The sequence below is a fragment of the Patiria miniata genome, unplaced genomic scaffold (assembly GCF_015706575.1).
Source record: "Patiria miniata isolate m_02_andy unplaced genomic scaffold, ASM1570657v1 HiC_scaffold_29, whole genome shotgun sequence".
NCBI lineage: Eukaryota > Metazoa > Echinodermata > Asteroidea > Valvatida > Asterinidae > Patiria > Patiria miniata.
Genome location: NW_024037068.1, coordinates 7236112 through 7251611, shown reverse-complemented (window position 1 = coordinate 7251611; position 15500 = coordinate 7236112).

Sequence of the window (15500 nt, the reverse complement as noted above, 5' to 3'; positions counted from 1 at the left end):
TGCCTAGGTAAAGGTACCTTTAACCGCGATATACGAAGTTCGTGTCGCGGGCGCTTGCAGGTATTGCTGTATAGACTGACTGCACATAGGGGTACTACTGGCATTGATGCGCTAAATCTTGAATTTTCTCCGCAACTGCTTGGTTTCAGGACCTGTCCTTTTGCCAGCTTGTGGGCCTCATCACAAGCTTCCGAAAAAGGTATAGTTTGTGCAGAACTGCCCAGGTAAAGGTACCTTTAGACCGCGATATACGAATTTCGTGTCGCGGGCGCTTGCAGGTATTGCTGTATAGACTGACTGCACATAGGGGTACTACTGGCATTGATGCGCTAAATCTTGAATTTTCTCCGCAACTGCTGGGTTTCAGGACCTGTCCTTTTGCCAGCTTGTGGGCCTCATCACAAGCTTCCGAACAAGGTATAGTTTGTGCAGAACTGCCTAGGTAAAGGTACCTTTAAACCGCGATATACGAAGTTCGTGTCGCGGGCGCTTGCAGGTATTGCTGTATAGACTGACTGCACATAGGGGTACTACTGGCATTGATGCGCTAAATCTTAAATTTTCTCCGCAACTGCTGCGTTTCAGGACCTGTCCTTTTGCCAGCTTGTGGGCCTCATCACAAGCTTCCGAACAAGGTATAGTTTGTGCAGAACTGCCCAGGTTAAGGTACCTTTAGACCGCGATATACGAAGTTCGTGTCGCGGGCGCTTGCAGGCATTGCTGTATAGACTGACTGCACATAGGGGTACTACTGGCATTGATGCGCTAAATCTTGAATTTTCTCCGCAACTGCTGGGTTTCAGGACCTGTCCTTTTGCCAGCTTGTGGGCCTCATCACAAGCTTCCGAACAAGGTATAGTTTGTGCAGAACTGCCCAGGTAAAGGTACCTTTAAACCGCGATATACGAAGTTCGTGTCGCGGGCGCTTGCAGGTATTGCTGTATAGACTGACTGCACATAGGGGTACTACTGGCATTGATGCGCTAAATCTTGAATTTTCTCCGCAACTGCTGGTTTCAGGACCTGTCCTTTTGCCAGCTTGTGGGCCTCATCACAAGCTTCCGAACAAGGTATAGTTTGTGCAGAACTGCCCAGGTAAAGGTACCTTTAGACCGCGATATACGAATTTCGTGTCGCGGGCGCTTGCAGGTATTGCTGTATAGACTGACTGCACATAGGGGTACTACTGGCATTGATGCGCTAAATCTTAATTTTCTCCGCAACTGCTGGGTTTCAGGACCTGTCCTTTTGCCAGCTTGTGGGCCTCATCACAAGCTTCCGAACAAGGTATAGTTTGTGCAGAACTGCCCAGGTTAAGGTACCTTTAGACCGCGATATACGAAGTTCGTGTCGCGGGCGCTTGCAGGCATTGCTGTATAGACTGACTGCACATAGGGGTACTACTGGCATTGATGCGCTAAATCTTGAATTTTCTCCGCAACTGCTGGGATTCAGGACCTGTCCTTTTGCCAGCTTGTGGGCCTCATCACAAGCTTCCGAACAAGGTATAGTTTGTGCAGAACTGCCCAGGTTAAGGTACCTTTAGACCGCGATATACGAAGTTCGTGTCGCGGGCGCTTGCAGGCATTGCTGTATAGACTGACTGCACATAGGGGTACTACTGGCATTGATGCGCTAAATCTTGAATTTTCTCCGCAACTGCTGGGTTTCAGGACCTGTCCTTTTGCCAGCTTGTGGGCCTCATCAAAGCTTCCGAACAAGGTATAATTACGAAGTTCGTATCGCGGGCGCTTGCAGGCATTGCTGTATAGACTGACTGCACATAGGGGTACTACTGGCATTGATGCGCTAAATCTTAAATTTTCTCCGCAACTGCTGCTGGGTTTCAGGACCTGTCCTTTTGCCAGCTTGTGGGCCTCATCACAAGCTTCCGAACAAGGTATAGTTTGTGCAGAACTGCCCAGGTAAAGGTACCTTTAGACCGCGATATACGAATTTCGTGTCGCGGGCGCTTGCAGGTATTGCTGTATAGACTGTCTGCACATAGGTGTACTACTGGCATTGATGCGCTAAATCTTAAATTTTCTCCGCAACTGCTGGGTTTCAGGACCTGTCCTTTTGCCAGCTTGTGGGCCTCATCACAAGCTTCCGAACAAGGTATAGTTTGTGCAGAACTGCCCAGGTTAAGGTACCTTTAGACCGCAATATACGAAGTTCGTGTCGCTGGCGCTTGCAGGCATTGCTGTATAGACTGACTGCACATAGGGGTACTACTGGCATTGATGCGCTAAATCTTGAATTTTCTCCGCAACTGCTGGGTTTCAGGACCTGTCCTTTTGCCAGCTTGTGGGCCTCATCACAAGCTTCCGAACAAGGTATAGTTTGTGCAGAACTGCACAGGTAAAGGTACCTTTAAACCGCGATATACGAAGTTCGTGTCGCGGGCGCTTGCAGGTATTGCTGTATAGACTGACTGCACATAGGGGTACTACTGGCATTGATGCGCTAAATCTTAAATTTTCTCCGCAACTGCTGGGTTTCAGGACCTGTCCTTTTGCCAGCTTGTGGGCCTCATCACAAGCTTCCGAACAAGGTATAGTTTGTGCAGAACTGCCCAGGTTAACGTACCTTTAAACCGCGATATACGAAGTTCGTGTCGCGGGCGCTTGCAGGCATTGCTGTATAGACTGACTGCACATAGGGGTACTACTGGCATTGATGCGCTAAATCTTGAATTTTCTTCGCAACTGCTGGGTTTCAGGACCTGTCCTTTTGCCAGCTTGTGGGCCTCATCACAAGCTTCCGAACAAGGTATAGTTTGTGCAGAACTGCCCAGGTAAGGTACCTTTAACCGCGATATACGAAGTTCGTGTCGCGGGCGCTTGCAGGCATTGCTGTATAGACTGACTGCACATAGGGGTACTACTGGCATTGATGCGCTAAATCTTGAATTTTCTCCGCAACTGCTGGGTTTCAGGACCTGTCCTTTTGCCAGCTTGTGGGCCTCATCACAAGCTTCCGAACAAGGTATAGTTTGTGCAGAACTGCCCAGGTAAAGGTACCTTTAAACCGCGATATACGAAGTTCGTGTCGCGGGCGCTTGCAGGTATTGCTGTATAGACTGACTGCACATAGGGGTACTACTGGCATTGATGCGCTAAATCTTGAATTTTCTCCGCAACTGCTGGGTTTCAGGACCTGTCCTTTTGCCAGCTTGTGGGCCTCATCACAAGCTTCCGAACAAGGTATAGTTTGTGCAGAACTGCCCAGGTAAAGGTACCTTTAGACCGCGATATACGAATTTCGTGTCGCGGGCGCTTGCAGGTATTGCTGTATAGACTGACTGCACATAGGGGTACTACTGGCATTGATGCGCTAAATCTTAAATTTTCTCCGCAACTGCTGGGTTTCAGGACCTGTCCTTTTGCCAGCTTGTGGGCCTCATCACAAGCTTCCGAACAAGGTATAGTTTGTGCAGAACTGCCCAGGTTAAGGTACCTTTAGACCGCGATATACGAAGTTCGTGTCGCGGGCGCTTGCAGGCATTGCTGTATAGACTGACTGCACATAGGGGTACTACTGGCATTGATGCGCTAAATCTTGAATTTTCTCCGCAACTGCTGGGATTCAGGACCTGTCCTTTTGCCAGCTTGTGGGCTCATCACAAGCTTCCGAACAAGGTATAGTTTGTGCAGAACTGCCCAGGTTAAGGTACCTTTAGACCGCGATATACGAAGTTCGTGTCGCGGGCGCTTGCAGGCATTGCTGTATAGACTGACTGCACATAGGGGTACTACTGGCATTGATGCGCTAAATCTTGAATTTTCTCCGCAACTGCTGGGTTTCAGGACCTGTCCTTTGGCCAGCATGTGGGCCTCATCAAAAGCTTCCGAACAAGGTATAATTACGAAGTTCGTATCGCGGGCGCTTGCAGGCATTGCTGTATAGACTGACTGCACATAGGGGTACTACTGGCATTGATGCGCTAAATCTTAAATTTTCTCCGCAACTGCTGCTGGTTTCAGGACCTGTCCTTTTGCCAGCTTGTGGGCCTCATCACAAGCTTCCGAAAAAGGTATAGTTTGTGCAGAACTGCCCAGGTAAAGGTACCTTTAGACCGCGATATACGAATTTCGTGTCGCGGGCGCTTGCAGGTATTGCTGTATAGACTGTCTGCACATAGGTGTACTACTGGCATTGATGCGCTAAATCTTAAATTTTCTCCGCAACTGCTGGGTTTCAGGACCTGTCCTTTTGCCAGCTTGTGGGCCTCATCACAAGCTTCCGAACAAGGCATAGTTTGTGCAGAACTGCCCAGGTTAAGGTACCTTTAGACCGCAATATACGAAGTTCGTGTCGCGGGCGCTTGCAGGCATTGCTGTATAGACTGACTGAACATAGGGGTACTACTGGCATTGATGCGCTAAATCTTGAATTTTCTCCGCAACTGCTGCGTTTCAGGACCTGTCCTTTTGCCAGCTTGTGGGCCTCATCACAAGCTTCCGAACAAGGTATAGTTGTGCAGAACTGCACAGGTAAAGGTACCTTTAAACCGCGATATACGAAGTTCGTGTCGCGGGCGCTTGCAGGTATTGCTGTATAGACTGACTGCACATAGGGGTACTACTGGCATTGATGCGCTAAATCTTAAATTTTCTCCGCAACTGCTGGGTTTCAGGACCTGTCCTTTTGCCAGCTTGTGGGCCTTATCACAAGCTTCCGAACAAGGTATAGTTTGTGCAGAACTGCCCAGGTTAACGTACCTTTAAACCGCGATATACGAAGTTCGTGTCGCGGGCGCTTGCAGGCATTGCTGTATAGACTGACTGCACATAGGGATACTACTGGCATTGATGCGCTAAATCTTGAATTTTCTTCGCAACTGCTGGGTTTCAGGACCTGTCCTTTTGCCAGCTTGTGGGCCTTATCACAAGCTTCCGAACAAGGTATAGTTTGTGCAGAACTGCACAGCTAAAGATACCTTTAAACCGCGATATACGAAGTTCGTGTCGCAGGCGCTTGCAGGTATTGCTTTATAGACTGACTGCACATAGGGGTACTACTGGCATTGATGCGCTAAATCTTAAATTTTCTCCGCAACTGCTGGGTTTCAGGACCTGTCCTTTTGCCAGCTTGTGGGCCTCATCACAAGCTTCCGAACAAGGTATAGTTTGTGCAGAACTGCTTAGGTAAAGGTACCTTTAAACCGCGATATACGACGTTCGTGTCGCTGGCGCTTGCAGGTATTGCTGTATAGACTGACTGCACATAGGGGTACTACTGGCATTGATGCGCTAAATCTTGAATTTTCTCCGCAACTGCTTGGTTTCAGGACCTGTCCTTTTGCCAGCTTGTGGGCCTCATCACAAGCTTCCGAACAAGGCATAGTTTGTGCAGAACTGCCCAGGTTAAGGTACCTTTAGACCGCAATATACGAAGTTCGTGTCGCTGGCGCTTGCAGGCATTGCTGTATAGACTGACTGCACATAGGGGTACTACTGGCATTGATGCGCTAAATCTTGAATTTTCTCCGCAACTGCTGCGTTTCAGGACCTGTCCTTTTGCCAGCTTGTAGGCCTCATCACAAGCTTCCGAACAAGGTATAGTTTGTGCAGAACTGCCCAGGTTAAGGTACCTTTAGACCGCGATAAACGAAGTTCGTGTCGCGGGCGCTTGCAGGCATTGCTGTATAGACTGACTGCACATAGGGGTACTATGGCATTGATGCGCTAAATCTTGAATTTTCTCCGCAACTGCTGGGTTCAGGACCTGTCCTTTTGCCAGCTTGTGGGCTTCATCACAAGCTTCCGAACAAGGTATAGTTTGTGCAGAACTGCCCAGGTTAAGGTACCTTTAGACCGCGATATACGAAGTTCGTGTCGCGGGCGCTTGCAGGCATTGCTGCATAGACTGACTGCATATAGGGGTACTACTGGCATTCATGCGCTAAATCTTGAATTTTCTCCGCAACTGCTGGGTTTCAGGACCTGTCCTTTGGCCAGCATGTGGGCCTCATCAAAAGCTTCCGAACAAGGTATAATTACGAAGTTCGTATCGCGGGCGCTTGCAGGCATTGCTGTATGGACTGACTCCACATAGGGGTACTACTGGCATTGATGCGCTAAATCTTAAATTTTCTCCGCAACTGCTGGGTTTCAGGACCTGTCCTTTTGCCAGCTTGTGGGCCTCATCACAAGCTTCCGAACAAGGTAGAGTTTGTGCAGAATTGCCCAGGTTAAGGTACCTTTAGACCGCGATTTACGAAGTTCGTGTCGCGGGCGCTTGCAGGCATTACTGTATAGACTGACTGCACATAGGGGTACTACTGGCATTGATGCGCTAAATCTTGAATGTTCTCCGCAACTGCTTTGTTTCAGGACCTGTCCTTTCACCAGCTTGTGGGACTCATCACAAGCTTTCGAACAAGGTATAGTGCAGAACTGCCCAGGTTAAGGTACCTTTAGACCGCGATATACGAAGTTCGTGTCTCGGGCGCTTGCAGGCATTGTTGTATAGACTGACTGCACATAGGGGTACTACTGGCATTGATGCGCTAAATCTTGAATTTTCTCCGCAACTGCTGGGTTTCAGGACCTGTCCTTTTGCCAGCTTGTGGGCCTCATCACAAGCTTCCGAACAAGTTATAGTTTGTGCAGAACTGCCCAGGTAAAGGTACCTTTAGACCGCGATATACGAAGTTCGTGTCGCGGGCGCTTGCAGGCATTGCTGTATAGACTGACTGCACATAGGGATACTACTGGCATTGATGCTCTCAATCTTAAATTTTCTCCGCAACTGCTGGGTTTCAGGACCTGTTCTTTTGCTTGCTTGTGGGCCTCATCACAAGCTTCCGAACAAGGTATAGTTTGTGCAGAACTGCCCAGGTTAAAGTACCTTTAGACCGCGATATACGAAGTTCGTGTCGCTGGCGCTTGCAGGCATTGCTGTATAGACTGACTGCACATAGGGATACTACTGGCATTGATGCGCTAAATCTTAAATTTTCTTCGCAACTGCTGGGTTTCAGGACCTGTCCTTTTGCCAGCTTGTTGGAGTCATCACAACCTTCCGAACAAGGTATAGTTTGTACAGAACTGCCCAGGTTAAGGTACCTTTAGACCGCGATATACGAAGTTCGTGTCGCGGGCGCTTGCAGGTATTGCTGTATAGACTGACTGCACATAGGGGTACTACTGGCATTCATGCGCTAAATCTTGAATTTTCTCCGCAACTGCTGGGTTTCAGGACCTGTCCTTTTGCCAGCTTGTGGAGTCATCACAACCTTCCGAACAAGGTATAGTTTGTACAGAACTGCCCAGGTTAAGGTTCCTTTAGACCGCGATATACGAAGTTCGTGTCGCGGGCGCTTGCAGGCATTGCTGTATAGACTGACTGCACATAGGGGTACTACTGGCATTGATGCGCTAAATCTTGAATTTTCTCCGCAACTGCTGCGTTTCAGGACCTCTCCTTTTGCCAGCTTGTGGGCCTCATCACAAGCTTCCGAACAAGGTATAGTTGTGCAGAACTGCACAGGTAAAGATACCTTTAAACCGCGATATACGAAGTTCGTGTCGCAGGCGCTTGCAGGTATTGCTGTATAGACTGACTGCACATAGGGGTACTACTGGCATTGATGCGCTAAATCTTAAATTTTCTCCGCAACTGCTGGGTTTCAGGACCTGTCCTTTTGCCAGCTTGTGGGCCTTATCACAAGCTTCCGAACAAGATATAGTTTGTGCAGAACTGCCCAGGTTAACGTACCTTTAAACCGCGATATACGAAGTTCGTGTCGCGGGCGCTTGCAGGCATTGCTGTATAGACTGACTGCACATAGGGGTACTACTGGCATTCATGCGCTAAATCTTGAATTTTCTCCGCAACTGCTGGGTTTCAGGACCTGTCCTTTTGCCAGCTTGTTGGAGTCATCACAACCTTCCGAACAAGGTATAGTTTGTACAGAACTGCCCAGGTTAAGGTTCCTTTAGACCGCGATATACGAAGTTCGTGTCGCGGGCGCTTGCAGGCATTGCTGTATAGACTGACTGCACATAGGGGTACTACTGGAATTGATGCGCTAAATCTTGAATTTTCTCCGCAACTGCTGCGTTTCAGGACCTGTCCTTTTGCCAGCTTGTGGGCCTCATCACAAGCTTCCGAACAAGGTATAGTTTGTGCAGAACTGCACAGGTAAAGATACCTTTAAACCGCGATATACGAAGTTCGTGTCGCGGGCGCTTGCAGGTATTGCTGTATAGACTGACTGCACATAGGGGTACTACTGGCATTGATGCGCTAAATCTTAAATTTTCTCCGCAACTGCTGGGTTTCAGGACCTGTCCTTTTGCCAGCTTGTGGGCCTTATCACAAGCTTCCGAACAAGATATAGTTTGTGCAGAACTGCCCAGGTTAACGTACCTTTAAACCGCGATATACGAAGTTCGTGTCGCGGGCGCTTGCAGGCATTGCTGTATAGACTGACTGCACATAGGGATACTACTGGCATTGATGCGCTAAATCTTGAATTTTCTTCGCAACTGCTGGGTTTCAGGACCTGTCCTTTTGCCAGCTTGTGGGCCTTATCACAAGCTTCCGAACAAGGTATAGTTTGTGCAGAACTGCACAGCTAAAGATACCTTTAAACCGCGATATACGAAGTTCGTGTCGCAGGCGCTTGCAGGTATTGCTTTATAGACTGACTGCACATAGGGGTACTATAGGCATTGATGCGCTAAATCTTAAATTTTCTTCGCAACTGCTGGGTTTCAGGACCTGTCCTTTTGCCAGCTTGTGGGCCTCATCACAAGCTTCCGAACAAGGTATAGGTTGTGCAGAACTGCTTAGGTAAAGGTACCTTTAAACCGCGATATACGACGTTCGTGTCGCTGGCGCTTGCAGGTATTGCTGTATAGACTGACTGCACATAGGGGTACTACTGGCATTGATGCGCTAAATCTTGAATTTTTTCCGCAACTGCTTGGTTTCAGGACCTGTCCTTTTGCCAGCTTGTGGGCCTCATCACAAGCTTCCGAACAAGGCATAGTTTGTGCAGAACTGCCCAGGTTAAGGTACCTTTAGACCGCAATATACGAAGTTCGTGTCGCTGGCGCTTGCAGGCATTGCTGTATAGACTGACTGCTCATAGGGGTACTACTGGCATTGATGCGCTAAATCTTGAATTTTCTCCGCAACTGCTGCGTTTCAGGACCTGTCCTTTTGCCAGCTTGTAGGCCTCATCACAAGCTTCCGAACAAGGTATAGTTTGTGCAGAACTGCCCAGGTTAAGGTACCTTTAGACCGCGATAAACGAAGTTTGTGTCGCGGGCGCTTGCAGGCATTGCTGTATAGACTGACTGCACATAGGGGTACTATAGGCATTGATGCGCTAAATCTTGAATTTTCTCCGCAACTGCTGCGTTTCAGGACCTGTCCTTTTGCCAGCTTGTAGGCCTCATCACAAGCTTCCGAACAAGGTATAGTTTGTGCAGAACTGCCCAGGTTAAGGTACCTTTAGACCGCGATAAACGAAGTTTGTGTCGCGGGCGCTTGCAGGCATTGCTGTATAGACTGACTGCACATAGGGGTACTATAGGCATTGATGCGCTAAATCTTGAATTTTCTCCGCAACTGCTGGGATTCAGGACCTGTTCTTTTGCCAGCTTGTGGGCTTCATCACAAGCTTCCGAACAAGGTATAGTTTGTGCAGAACTGCCCAGGTTACGGTACCTTTAGACCGCGATATACGAAGTTCGTGTCGCGGGCGCTTGCAGGCATTGCTGCATAGACTGACTGCATATAGGGGTACTACTGGCATTCATGCGCTAAATCTTGAATTTTCTCCGCAACTGCTGGGTTTCAGGACCTGTCCTTTGGCCAGCATGTGGGCCTCATCAAAAGCTTCCGAACAAGGTATAATTACGAAGTTCGTATCGCGGGCGCTTGCAGGCATTGCTGTATGGACTGACTCCACATAGGGGTACTACTGGCATTGATGCGCTAAATCTTAAATTTTCTCCGCAACTGCTGGGTTTCAGGACCTGTCCTTTTGCCAGCTTGTGGGCCTCATCACAAGCTTCCGAACAAGGTAGAGTTTGTGCAGAATTGCCCAGGTTAAGGTACCTTTAGACCGCGATTTACGAAGTTCGTGTCGCGGGCGCTTGCAGGCATTACTGTATAGACTGGCTGCACATAGGGGTACTACTGGCATTGATGCGCTAAATCTTGAATGTTCTCCGCAACTGCTTTGTTTCAGGACCTGTCCTTTCACCAGCTTGTGGGACTCATCACAAGCTTTCGAACAAGGTATAGTGCAGAACTGCCCAGGTTAAGGTACCTTTAGACCGCGATATACGAAGTTCGTGTCTCGGGCGCTTGCAGGCATTGTTGTATAGACTGACTGCACATAGGGGTACTACTGGCATTGATGCGCTAAATCTTGAATTTTCTCCGCAACTGCTGGGTTTCAGGACCTGTCCTTTTGCCAGCTTGTGGGCCTCATCACAAGCTTCCGAACAAGTTATAGTTTGTGCAGAACTGCCCAGGTTAAGGTACCTTTAGACCGCGATATACGAAGTTCGTGTCGCGGGCGCTTGCAGGCATTGCTGTATAGACTGACTGCACATAGGGATACTACTGGCATTGATGCTCTCAATCTTAAATTTTCTCCGCAACTGCTGGGTTTCAGGACCTGTTCTTTTGCTTGCTTGTGGGCCTCATCACAAGCTTCCGAACAAGGTATAGTTTGTGCAGAACTGCCCAGGTTAAAGTACCTTTAGACCGCGATATACGAAGTTCGTGTCGCTGGCGCTTGCAGGCATTGCTGTATAGACTGACTGCACATAGGGATACTACTGGCATTGATGCGCTAAATCTTAAATTTTCTTCGCAACTGCTGGGTTTCAGGACCTGTCCTTTTGCCAGCTTGTTGGAGTCATCACAACCTTCCGAACAAGGTATAGTTTGTACAGAACTGCCCAGGTTAAGGTTCCTTTAGACCGCGATATACGAAGTTCGTGTCGCGGGCGCTTGCAGGTATTGCTGTATAGACTGACTGCACATAGGGGTACTACTGGCATTCATGCGCTAAATCTTGAATTTTCTCCGCAACTGCTGGGTTTCAGGACCTGTCCTTTTGCCAGCTTGTTGGAGTCATCACAACCTTCGGAACAAGGTATAGTTTGTACAGAACTGCCCAGGTTAAGGTTCCTTTAGACCGCGATATACGAAGTTCGTGTCGCGGGCGCTTGCAGGCATTGCTGTATAGACTGACTGCACATAGGGGTACTACTGGCATTGATGCGCTAAATCTTGAATTTTCTCCGCAACTGCTGCGTTTCAGGACCTCTCCTTTTGCCAGCTTGTGGGCCTCATCACAAGCTTCCGAACAAGGTATAGTTGTGCAGAACTGCACAGGTAAAGATACCTTTAAACCGCGATATACGAAGTTCGTGTCGCGGGCGCTTGCAGGTATTGCTGTATAGACTGACTGCACATAGGGGTACTACTGGCATTGATGCGCTAAATCTTAAATTTTCTCCGCAACTGCTGGGTTTCAGGACCTGTCCTTTTGCCAGCTTGTGGGCCTTATCACAAGCTTCCGAACAAGGTATAGTTTGTGCAGAACTGCACAGCTAAAGATACCTTTAAACCGCGATATACGAAGTTCGTGTCGCAGGCGCTTGCAGGTATTGCTTTATAGACTGACTGCACATAGGGGTACTATAGGCATTGATGCGCTAAATCTTAAATTTTCTTCGCAACTGCTGGGTTTCAGGACCTGTCCTTTTGCCAGCTTGTGGGCCTCATCACAAGCTTCCGAACAAGGTATAGTTTGTGCAGAACTGCTTAGGTAAAGGTACCTTTAAACCGCGATATACGACGTTCGTGTCGCTGGCGCTTGCAGGTATTGCTGTATAGACTGAGTGCACATAGGGGTACTACTGGCATTGATGCGCTAAATCTTGAATTTTCTCCGCAACTGCTTGGTTTCAGGACCTGTCCTTTTGCCAGCTTGTGGGCCTCATCACAAGCTTCCGAACAAGGCATAGTTTGTGCAGAACTGCCCAGGTTAAGGTACCTTTAGACCGCAATATACGAAGTTCGTGTCGCTGGCGCTTGCAGGCATTGCTGTATAGACTGACTGCTCATAGGGGTACTACTGGCATTGATGCGCTAAATCTTGAATTTTCTCCGCAACTGCTGCGTTTCAGGACCTGTCCTTTTGCCAGCTTGTAGGCCTCATCACAAGCTTCCGAACAAGGTATAGTTTGTGCAGAACTGCCCAGGTTAAGGTACCTTTAGACCGCGATAAACGAAGTTTGTGTCGCGGGCGCTTGCAGGCATTGCTGTATAGACTGACTGCACATAGGGGTACTATAGGCATTGATGCGCTAAATCTTGAATTTTCTCCGCAACTGCTGGGATTCAGGACCTGTCCTTTTGCCAGCTTGTGGGCTTCATCACAAGCTTCCGAACAAGGTATAGTTTGTGCAGAACTGCCCAGGTTACGGTACCTTTAGACCGCGATATACGAAGTTCGTGTCGCGGGCGCTTGCAGGCATTGCTGCATAGACTGACTGCATATAGGGGTACTACTGGCATTCATGCGCTAAATCTTGAATTTTCTCCGCAACTGCTGGGTTTCAGGACCTGTCCTTTGGCCAGCATGTGGGCCTCATCAAAAGCTTCCGAACAAGGTATAATTACGAAGTTCGTATCGCGGGCGCTTGCAGGCATTGCTGTATGGACTGACTCCACATAGGGGTACTACTGGCATTGATGCGCTAAATCTTAAATTTTCTCCGCAACTGCTGGGTTTCAGGACCTGTCCTTTTGCCAGCTTGTGGGCCTCATCACAAGCTTCCGAACAAGGTAGAGTTTGTGCAGAATTGCCCAGGTTAAGGTACCTTTAGACCGCGATTTACGAAGTTCGTGTCGCGGGCGCTTGCAGGCATTACTGTATAGACTGGCTGCACATAGGGGTACTACTGGCATTGATGCGCTAAATCTTGAATGTTCTCCGCAACTGCTTTGTTTCAGGACCTGTCCTTTCACCAGCTTGTGGGACTCATCACAAGCTTTCGAACAAGGTATAGTGCAGAACTGCCCAGGTTAAGGTACCTTTAGACCGCGATATACGAAGTTCGTGTCTCGGGCGCTTGCAGGCATTGTTGTATAGACTGACTGCACATAGGGGTACTACTGGCATTGATGCGCTAAATCTTGAATTTTCTCCGCAACTGCTGGGTTTCAGGACCTGTCCTTTTGCCAGCTTGTGGGACTCATCACAAGCTTCCGAACAAGTTATAGTTTGTGCAGAACTGCCCAGGTAAAGGTACCTTTAGACCGCGATATACGAAGTTCGTGTCGCGGGCGCTTGCAGGCATTGCTGTATAGACTGACTGCACATAGGGATACTACTGGCATTGATGCTCTCAATCTTAAATTTTCTCCGCAACTGCTGGGTTTCAGGACCTGTTCTTTTGCTTGCTTGTGGGCCTCATCACAAGCTTCCGAACAAGGTATAGTTTGTGCAGAACTGCCCAGGTTAAAGTACCTTTAGACCGCGATATACGAAGTTCGTGTCGCTGGCGCTTGCAGGCATTGCTGTATAGACTGACTGCACATAGGGATACTACTGGCATTGATGCGCTAAATCTTAAATTTTCTTCGCAACTGCTGGGTTTCAGGACCTGTCCTTTTGCCAGCTTGTTGGAGTCATCACAACCTTCCGAACAAGGTATAGTTTGTACAGAACTGCCCAGGTTAAGGTTCCTTTAGACCGCGATATACGAAGTTTGTGTCGCGGGCGCTTGCAGGTATTGCTGTATAGACTGACTGCACATAGGGGTACTACTGGCATTCATGCGCTAAATCTTGAATTTTCTCCGCAACTGCTGGGTTTCAGGACCTGTCCTTTTGCCAGCTTGTTGGAGTCATCACAACCTTCCGAACAAGGTATAGTTTGTACAGAACTGCCCAGGTTAAGGTTCCTTTAGACCGCGATATACGAAGTTCGTGTCGCGGGCGCTTGCAGGCATTGCTGTATAGACTGACTGCACATAGGGGTACTACTGGAATTGATGCGCTAAATCTTGAATTTTCTCCGCAACTGCTGGGTTTCAGGACTTGTCCTTTTGCCAGCTTGTGGGCCTCATCGCAAGCTTCCGAACAAGGTATAGTTTGTGCAGAACTGCCCAGGTTATTCAATCGTCGGATTAATTTAACTGGGTTGACACTGTTTCAATACCAATTTATTCGGGGCGCAAATAGAATACACTTTGGATGTCCTTTAACCCGTGTACGCCATTGGAACGGGACATTACAGACATTTAGGATGGTACAAAATCATTTCAAAATGGGATATCCGTATTTTCTTTGGAAAACTGCTGTTTTGTACATTATTTGTCAATCGTCGGATTAATTTAACTGGGCTGACTCAGTTTTAATACCAATTTATTCGGGGCGCGAATAGAATACATTTTGGATGTCCCTCAACCCGTGTATGTAATTGGAACGGGACATTTCGGACATTTAGGATGGTACAGAAATCATTTCAAAATGGGATATCTGCATTTTCTTTGGAAAACGGCTGTTTTGTTTCGTAATTATCAACCGTCGGATTAATTTAATTGAGCTGACACTGTTTCAGTTCGGATTTATTCGGGGCGCGAATAGAATACATTTTGGATGTCCCTTAACCCGTGTGTGTAATTGGAACGGGACATTGCGGACATTTAGGATGGTACAAAATCATTTCAAAATGGGATATCCGTATTTTCGTTGGAAAACGGCTGTTTTGTATCGTAATTATCAATCGTCGGATTAATTTGATTGGGCTGACTCTGTTTCAATACTGATTTATTCTGGGCGCTAATAGAATACGCTTTGAGAGTCCCTTAACCCATGTATGCAATTGGAACGGGACATTTCGGACATTTACGATGGTACAAAATCATTTCAAAATGGGATACCCGTATTTTCGTTGGAAAACGACTGTTTTGTAAGTTAATTATCAATCGTCGGATTAATTTAATTGGGCTGACTCTGTTTCAATACTGATTTATTCGGGGCGCAAATAGAATACACTTTGAGAGTCCCTTAACCCATGTATGCAATTGGAACGGGACATTTCGGACATTTACGATAATACAAAATCATTTCAAAATGGGATACCCGTATTTTCGTTTGAAAACGACTGTTTTGCAAGTTAATTATCAATCGTCGGATTAATTTAATTGGGCTGACTCTGTTTCAATACTGATTTATTCGGGGCGCAAATAGAATACACTTTGAGAGTCCCTTAACCCATGTATGCAATTGGAACGGGACATTTCGGACATTTACGATAATACAAAATCATTTCAAAATGGGATACCCGTATTTTCGTTTGAAAACGACTGTTTTGCAAGTTAATTATCAATCATCGGATTAATTTAATTGGGCTGACTCTGTTTCAATACCGATTTATTCGGGGCGCAAATAGAATACACTTTGGATGTCCCTTAACCCGTGTATGCCATTGGAACGGCACAATTCGG